The sequence below is a fragment of the Palaemon carinicauda genome, chromosome 30 (assembly GCF_036898095.1).
Source record: "Palaemon carinicauda isolate YSFRI2023 chromosome 30, ASM3689809v2, whole genome shotgun sequence".
NCBI lineage: Eukaryota > Metazoa > Arthropoda > Malacostraca > Decapoda > Palaemonidae > Palaemon > Palaemon carinicauda.
This window is the reverse complement of record NC_090754.1, coordinates 79203492-79212984: the sequence shown is the minus strand read 5'-3', so window position 1 is coordinate 79212984 and position 9493 is coordinate 79203492. Positions and strand designations below refer to the sequence as shown.

The following is a 9493-nucleotide window of genomic DNA, read 5'->3' as shown; positions in this document are numbered from 1 at the left end:
TCTCATGTTTTTGAAAGTGAAGAAAATTTTTGCCCATGAACTAGGGAATACTTTTTTCTTTTTTCATTTCCATTGCAAAATTTCTGGGTAGGATCTCTCTCTCTCTCTCTCTCTCTCTCTCTCTCTCTCTCTCTCTCTCTCTCTCTCTCTCTCTCTCTCTATGTCATCTTTTTGAAAGCAAAGAATATTTTTGCTCTAGAACTAGGAGATATTTTTTTCTTTTTTCATTCCATTGCAAAATTTCTGACTAGGATCTCTCTCTCTCTCTCTCTCTCTCTCTCTCCTCTCTCTCTCTCTCTCTCTCTCTCTCTCTTCTCTCTCTCTCCTCTCTCTCTCTCTCACTAACTAACTATTATTTTTGAAAATAAAGAAATTTTTTTCCAAGAACGTGAGAATATTTTTTTTCATTCCATTGCAAAATCTCTCTCTCTCTCTCTCTCTCTCTCCTCTCTCTCTCTCTCTCTCTCTCTCTCTCTCTCTCTCTCTCTCTCTCTCTCCAATGATTTTGAAAGCTAAGAATATTTACACCCTTTATGATATTTTTACTTAAAATGAAAAAGTATAAGGCTCATAGAATCAGCCTTATATATTGTGACAAAAAGATGTTGTTAGAATAGCATAAGGTACTTTTATTAATTTGCATTTGGCGATCAAAAATACAAAGGCTTTTTAGAGGAGAGAGAGAGGAGAGAGAGAGAGAGAGAGAGAGAGAGAGAGAGAGAGCGAGAGAGAGAGAGAGAGTGAGGAATTTAATATTTCTTGCTATGAACCTTCCTCGAGTTTTTTATGTATGTATGTGTACAGGTGAATACACTTTTTCGTGTCTGTTAGCATATATACAAATTTTCTCTCAACTTAATGAAAACATTTTTACTTATTTAACGTTGGAAGAATCTTGTATGGGTTCCGCTGTTTAAATTCTAACACAATATTTACTTCTGTTTTCTTAAGTATTTGTCGCATCCATGACCTCTCTCTCTCTCTCTCTCTCTCCTCTCCTCCTCTCTCTCTCTCTCTCTCTCTCTCTCTCTCTCTCTCTCTCTCTCTCTCTCTCTATGAGCGTTTAGTTAACAGTTGATACGTCATCATAGGTGAACCCCTCTAGGCAAAAATAGCCCTGGGTTCTACCTGCCATATTCATTGCAATTTGACAGATGTCAAAGACAGATGGCTTCTTATTGTTTTCTTCTGTGTGAATTTTACCCAAAACGTATTTTTTCCTTACACTCGTTTCTTAATGTCAATTTTCTACATGAATCCTTTTCGCATCTCCCGTCTTTAATTCTAGACACTTTATCTTATATTAAATCGTTCATAAAAAAGAAACTGATTGAAATAACGAACATGTAATACTCTCTTAGATAGGAAATAACACCAACATCTGCTCGGCCGCCGGCCCCGTACTTGGAGGGCTCTCAGAGGGTCACGGAAATAGATCGCCATCCTCTCGCGAGCACTTTCATTCTTTTTAGCAAGATAATACAAAAGAAAAACTTATTTTCTTCGTTCTTTTGTCCTCTACCTTTCTCGTTGAGATTTTGTCTGAATAATTTTATATTCGTTGAACGGTTTTTTAAGGTCTTTTTTGTCATTATGTATGTCTCGGTGTTTTAGTGGTTTGACGTTTTGTAAATAATCTGTGGTTTAATGACATAGTAGGCGGTGTTGAAAAATTGGTAATTTGATCACTTTTCTTTGATGAGAAGGATAGTTTTTTTTTTTTTTTTTTTTTCTAAAATGTTGGCACTTGGTAAACTTTGCGAGAATTTCCGTTACAAATTGCGGTACTGAAGTTTCCTAGATGTAAACGATACATAGAAAAATGAAGAAAATAAGAAAGGTGTTTTCAGTAAGTCGAATATCTTGACCCAACATGACCTGATATTAACCGTAACCTCTTGAGATTATATTATCAGAATTTTGTCTTGATATGAATTGATTGAGATTGTGTGGTGTGTGTGTGTTTTTGAGGTCGTGGTCAGAAGTAAGTTCCCCGATTGCTAGCGCCCCGACAGTAACGGCGATGTGAGGCGTCTCTGTGATCTTGTAAGCTGAGCTGCGTGGTACTGGCGGGGTCCTGCGCCCAGGTATTTTTACTTGTGGCCACGAGTACTGTCAGATATCCCTGGCGAAAAAAGAAGAGGAGGGAAAACAGAGTAGGGGCCACGCCCCCTCTCTCCCAAATATAGGTGGCTTGCGCAGGGGGCTCTTGCGCTGCTGCCGCCCCTCGACTCCACCTCTCCAGAGGATATAAAGTAGGGAGCGTGTGAAACCCTCGCCAGTGCATCACAGCTTAAGGTTGCAACCATGCCTGCCTCAAAGGGGATCCCGTTCTTCTTCCAAGAAGGCCAAGAAGGGAGGTGGGAAGCAATGTCTTCGACCATGTTCACCCAGAAGCAGGTGGCTGAGTTCAAGGAGGGTTTCCAGATAATGGACCATGACCGCGATGGCATCATCAACAAGGGCGACCTCCGCGCCACCTTCGACGAGATCGGCCGCATGTGCTCTGAGGCTGAGCTCGACGAGATGTTGGCTGATGCCCCCGGCCCCATCAACTTCACCACCCTCCTCCACATGTTCGCCTCCAGGTCCTCCGGCGAATCCGATGATGACGATGTCGTCGCCGCTTCCATCCGCGCCTTCGAGAAGGAGGCCGGCAAGATCGACGCTGAGCAGTTCAAGTCCATGCTCATGGCCTTCGGTGACAAGTTCACCAAGGAAGAGGTCGCCGCCGCCTTCGACATCATGGAATACGATGAGGACACCGGCATCATCGACTCCAACGCTCTTGTTGCCATGCTCTGCGCCAGCAGCAGCAAGGAGGAGGACGCCGCCTAAGTTCCCTCTGTCGCATCCCTACGCCCATGCCCGAAGGAAATGTGGGTGAGCAGCAGCGGAAGGTTTTTTCTAAGTCAATCTCAATGTGGAAAACAGGTTCAGGATTTGCTGCCTATGGCTGTGACACTCAAGCTTTTCTTGGTCAACAACGACTGCTGGCCTCTGCTGCTGCTATTTCATTGTATCGTGAATATCTTCGTCGTCTTATTCTCTTTCTCTGTTGTTTTCTCCGGTCATCATCATCATCGACATCCACCCATATTTCTTGCGGGCCAGCAGGAATGACAGTGTTGAAGTGGCGGGCTCTCGTAGCTGCCGCTTTATATTGTGATCCTGTCGCTACTTGACCCCGTAAATGATATATTTCAATGTGAAACAGACCCTCGAAGACGGTGGCATTGCAAAGGATAAGATCGTTCTCAAGCAGAGGTGATCGTTCTGCGCCGTGTAGCCCCATCCGAACACGAAGTGTCTCATCTTCACCATCATCGCCTTCTTCTTCTTCTTCTAGATCTTAAGGTGAAAAGCCAAGTCGGGAGCGGTGTTATGTGCGTATCAAAGCAATCGTAGCCGCCGTAGACTTCCACCTGGAGGGCCCCGCCGCTCCCAAGATTCAATGTGCCATCTGGACAGTGATTAGAATAATGAAAGAAAATAAAAGACTTTGTGACTAGAAGTGAAGTATGAAAGTGCGGCTCCTAGCAAGACACAAACACACACACACTCACACGCTAAACATGAATATCTTTTGAGTTGGGGAAACGATTCAAGGTCATCGAAGAAAGTAAGCAAGAAGAACAGTGAACAAAAGAACTGTGGCTGGTGACTTCTACGTCCTCAGGAGCCGTAGTAAACCTCGAAGAAGGTCAGGAAGAGGGGTGTTGTTGCCATGCCTCTCCATGTGGATGTACGCTCTTCCACATCACAAATAACATGAATTGTTTCTTTATGTGAAACATTGTATTGGCATCTTACAAGATACATACAATAAAATGTTTTACTATAATCCAACATGTATCATTTGTCCATTATTTTGTGCAGTTGTGTGGTAAGGTTGTTTGCTAAGATTCCCGGTCAGGATATCAAATGAAATAAGAGATATTGTGAAAAGGTTGTATAAGTTTTTTTGGTAAAAATTTACTTTCAATATTTAGTGTGACTGGGCATTATGACGGAAATTGAAGTCTAATGAATAATTTCCATCATTTGATTCTGTTGCATTATGCAGTACTTCATTCACTGTCATTGATAAAAAAGTGATATATGCATAACACTGCATTTGAACACTTAGTCCAATAATTCAAATGGTTTGAAAACTTAACTTAAATCTCTCTCGCTCTCTCTCTCTCTCTCCTCTCTCTCTCTTCTCCTCTCTCTCTCTCTCTCTCTCTCTCAACAATTTACAATGCTGTCCTGAAGCATAATGCTTGCTGAAGGGGGCAGTCTCCGTCTCTCTCTCTCTCTCTCGATCTCTCCTCTCCTCTCTCTCTCTCTCTCGCTCTCTCTTCTCTCCTCCTCTCTCTCTCAACAATTACAATGCTGTCCTGAAGCATAATGCTTGCTGGAAGGGGGCAGTCTCTCTCTCTCTCTCTCTCTCTCTCCTCTCTCTCTCTCTCTCTCTCTCTCAACAATTACAATTGCTGTCCTGAAGCATAATGCTTGCTGGAAGGGGGCAGTCTCTCTCTCTCCTCTCTCTCTCTCTCTCTCTCTCTCTCTCTCTCTCTCTCTCTCTCTCTCTCTCTCTCCACAATTACAATGATGTCATGAAATAGAATATTTGCAGTAAATGGACAAATCTAAACTTGATGCTTATTAAGTATGTTCTCTTTCTAGAGACATGAAAACCCTGACTTTCAAATAGCACCGTCTACTTTTTATTGAACTCATTTTATAGATGGTGGCTTTAGGGGTTCAGTCAGTCTCCATGAAGATTTTTCTTTTACTATAAGATTATATAAGCAAATGGTGTAACAGGAGACACCCAGAGACGAAATATTGTAGCAACAGAACTTTCTGAAGAACTTGGAAGATATTGAAAGTTTTAGCAGGAAAACAGAGTCCGTCATGTAACCATAAGTGTGACATAGAACATTTATTCAGCTTTCTAATGCAATGTTCAGTTGCTTTCTATCTCTATACCTTTGTAAGTTACTCTACGGAACGTCAATATAAACTAGGCTGAAACATGACGTTATTACTCTGACCAAAAGTAATGAGCCTGAAAGCAATTATGTGAAGGCCTGGGTTGCCATAGGGTTAATGAAATACCCCGCACTCATATTTAAATTCTTCAATTTTTTCTACATACTACAAATAACAGAATATTCAACAATGAAAGATGAATGTGGATGCTGTACCAACACCAATTCTGAGATCCCTCGTCCGCTTAAATGAAAGCAGACTTCGAGGGTCTCGTCATTTTGTACAATGGTACTATGGAAAAGAATCGCACTCTTATTTTTATTTTTATTTATTTCAAAATATACTTTTTACTTGAGGCCTGCTTAAAAAAAACAGCCATATATGAAAGGTTGTACCAATGAAGATTTTTCTCTTTGAAATTTTGAGTGCTACTAAAAAAAACTAAATATAAAACATCATAGCAATGAAGATTTTTTCCTGAAAAATTTCAATGTTGCTAAAAAAGCTACACATAAATGGTTATACCAGTGAAGGTTTTTCCCTGAAAGAGGAAATAGTTGCCACTTTGTTATTATTATTATTATTATTATTATTATTATTATTATTATTATTATTATTACTTGGTAAGCCACAACCCTAGTTGGAAAAGCAGGACATTATAAGCCCAGGGGCTCCAACAGGGAAAATAGCCCAGTGAGGAAAGGAAACAAGGACAAATTAAATATTTAAGAACAGTAACAACATTGAAATAAATATTTCCTATATAACCGAGAAAAACTTTAACAAAACAAGATGAAGAGAAATAAGATAGAATAGTGTGCCCAAGTTTATCCTCAGGCAAGAGAACTCTAACCCAAGACAGATAAAGCAATGCCCAATACAAAATGAAATAGCAGTACCGATATATTTTTTTTCATATTTGGAATAGACTCAGGACAAAATTAATTGACAGTTTCTTTTAAAAAAAAAAAACGCATTTGAAATAGATGATTATGATATTAGATATTTGCTGAATAGGAATTTTGACCGCATGAGGTGAAGGAAGACTATATTTCATAGTTAAAGGAAAAGGTTCTGGTTTTTTTTTTTTTTTTTAGAACCATAATGATTATTACTAGCTAAGCTATAACCCTAGCTGGAAAAACAGGATGCTATAAACCCAAGGGCTTCAACGTTATGGTGGCCGATGTGGTAACGTCCCTGACTGGTGTACGCCAGACTGGGGTTCGAGTCCCGCTCAAACTCGTTAGTTTCTTTGGTCGCTGTAATCTCACTATCCTTGTGAGCTAAGGATTAGGGGTTTTGGGGAGCCTATAGGTCTCTCTGTTGAGTCATCAACAGCCATTGCTTGGCCCTCCTTGGTCCTAGCTTGGCTGGAAAGGGTTCTTGGGCGCTGATCAGTCTCTAGGGCATTGTCCTGCTTGCTAGGGCAATGTCACTGTCCCTTGCCTCTGCCATTCATGAGCGGCCTTTAAAACCTTTAGATGAAACAATAGCCTCTTCAATATAAGGCGCCAACGAAGCTAAAATAATAGCCAGTGCCCAGCCAGGCAGAAGAGACAGCAGTGTCTGCATGTTGGACATCAACTGGGGTGTTTTCGGGGATGGGGGAAAGGGCTATTGCGCAGGATCGCCTCCCCCCCCCACCCCCCACCAACACATGAAAAAACTCCTCGTTAGGTTTATTTTTGTAACCTATGCCGTGGTTTGTCGTTAGTAGATGGACAGCGCCTGTCTGAGTACCATTACCTCGTACGATTATTATTATTATTATTATTATTATTATTATTATTATTACCAGCTAAGCTACAACCCTAGTTGGAAAAAGCAGGTTGCTACAAGCCCTAGAGCTCGAATAGGTCAAAATAGCCCAGTGAGTGAGGAAAGAAAATAAGGAAATGAATAAACTGCAAGAGAAGTAATGAACAATCAAAATAAAATATCATAAGAACAGTAACAACATTAAAGTAAATATTTCCAATATAAACTATAAAAACTTAAAATAAAACGAGAGGTAGGGGAATAAGATAGAATAATACGCCGGAGTGTGCCCTCAAGCAAGAGGTATTTTGTAATGATGAATCGAGTAATCGTTCTGATGGCTAGGATGTCCAACAAAGTTGATGGCTAAGGGAGTAAGTGATAGGTTGAAAGGCCATCGGCTATTAAGATCACAGGTTGAAAGAGAGTAATATGTTCAATCCAAATATTTAATTTAACTTGCTATAGGAGGACTATGAATCGTGAAGTAGATGATGAATGGAGAAGTATTGATTTAAAAGATCAAGATAGAGACGACGGGCGTTATCTAACCGAGGCCCTTTACGTCAATGGACGTAGGATGAGATGATAATGATGATGTTGCTTATGCAAATAATACCTGAAATTATATATATATTTCCTTTTTTGTATGACAATATTTTCATTCAACTATTTAATCAGTAAAATATATATTGTAAGGTACTATTTAACCTAAGCAACACAAGCGTTATCTTTTCATATTTAGATTTTCCAATTGTCAATTGTTGTTGTGGCCTTATTGGTAACGTCTCTGCCAGGTGATTGCCAGACTGGGGTTCGAATCCCACTCAAACTCGTTAGCTCTCAAGTGTCTGCAACCTCATCATCCTTGTGAGCTAAAGATGAGAGGATTTGGGAAGTCTATAGGTTTACCTGCTGAGACATTAACAGTCATTGCCTGGCCCTCCCTGGTCTAGCTTGAGTGGAGATGGGGTATGTGCGCTGATATGTCTATATGGTCAGTGTCTAGGGCATCGTCCAGCTTACTTGGGCATTGTCACTGTTCCTTGCTCCTGTCATTCATGAGTGGCCTTTAAAACCTTTAAAGGATGAATTTGGAAATGGTATACTCAAATGAACGAATCAAACTAGATATTGCATATTTGAAAATAATAATGCAAACCATTTAATCACATACTGTGACATACAATATTGCTATCATTTTAAACCTCTGGCTACGACAAAGAGACGTCACCTTAATGTCATGATCGAAAATAGATATCTATCATTCAAGGCTTTGGAAGGAAAGCACTATGTATTTATATACAAGTCGAAATGATCAGAGAGGTTTTATTTGTTTTCCTATATTGGAGTTAGAAATATATTAATTGTATTGTAGCTCTACATTGTGCTTCAATGGGTTGTGGTTGTAGTTATTGTTGTTGTTGTCTGTGTGAGGTATAAGGACGATAATAAAACAAGGTTAAAAGGCTGATAAAAAGATATTAAAAAAGCTTTAATAATACGAATTTTTATTATTATTTTTAATATTATTATTACAAACTATGCTACAATCCAAATTGATAGAACAGGGTGCTATAAGCCCAAGGGCTCCAACAGGGAGAAATAGCTGAGTGAGGAAAGGGAACAAAGAAATAAATAAAATGCAAGAAAAGTAATGAACAATTAAAATAAAATATCTTAAGAACAGTAACAACATTAAGATAGAATTAACTTCAGCAATCATTGGCACAGTTGCCTTTATTAATACCGGTACACTGATGTCTCCTTAGCTTACCATGAAGTGTACCGGAATTAATAAAGCCAACTGTACCTTCTGTCTTGTTAAGGTTATTGGTAGTAGGTTGCTCAAGGCACCAGCCACCCGTTGATATACTACCACTAGAGAGTTTGAGGTCTTTTGACTTGCCAGACAGTACTACATTGCATCCTTCTCTCTTGTTACGGTTCATTTTCCCTTTGCCTACACACACACTGAATAGTCTGGCCTATTCTTTACATATTCTCCTCTGTCCTCATGCACCTGACAACACAGATTACCAAACAATTCTTCTTCACTAAGGGGCTACTGCACTGTAATTGTTCAGTGGCGACTTTCCTCTTGGTAAGGGTAGAAGAGACTCTTTCGCTATGGCAAGCAGCTCTTCTTGGAGAAGAACCCCAAAATCAAACCATTGTTCTCTAGTCTTGGGTAGTGCCGTAACCTCTGTACCATGGTCTTCCACTGCTTTGGGTTAGAGTTCTCTTGTTTGAGGGTACACTCGAGCACACTCTATTATCTTATTTCTCCTCCTCTTGTTTTGTAAAAGTTTTTGTATTTTTATAGGAGATTTATTTTAATGTTGTTACTCTTTAAATATTTAATTTCCCTTTTTTCCTTTCCTCACTGGGCTATTTTCCCTGTTGGAACCCCTGGGCTTATAGCATCCTGCTTTTCCAACTAGGGTTGTAGCTTAGCAAGTAATAATAATAATAATAATAATAATAATAATAATAATAATAATAGTCGCTCACCAGATGTCACTCTTAAATGCGTATATCAACTGGCTCTTCATGTTATACAGGTACAACTTAAGCGTATAAACATCGTGCATTTGGATTAGATATTGGGAGGTATTCATAAAAATGAAGGATATCCATGTAAGCATAAGGTAGAAGTACAAAGTAATTCTCTGAAGTAAAAGGTAGAAGTATAAGCAAATCTTTCTTTCCATATTCATAATGATTACCTTTTACTTGCGAGGATATCCTC

The 9493-nt window shown here is 39.6% G+C and overlaps 1 protein-coding gene and 1 pseudogene across 1 annotated transcript in view; both read left to right on the top strand.

Moving 5' to 3' along the window:
• LOC137623317 (uncharacterized) overlaps nucleotides 1–9493 on the top strand; it is a 209531-nt gene that overhangs the window by 12730 nt on the left and 187308 nt on the right. The window lies entirely within an intron of this gene.
• On the top strand, nucleotides 2255–3844 carry LOC137623612 (myosin regulatory light chain 2-like; annotated as a pseudogene).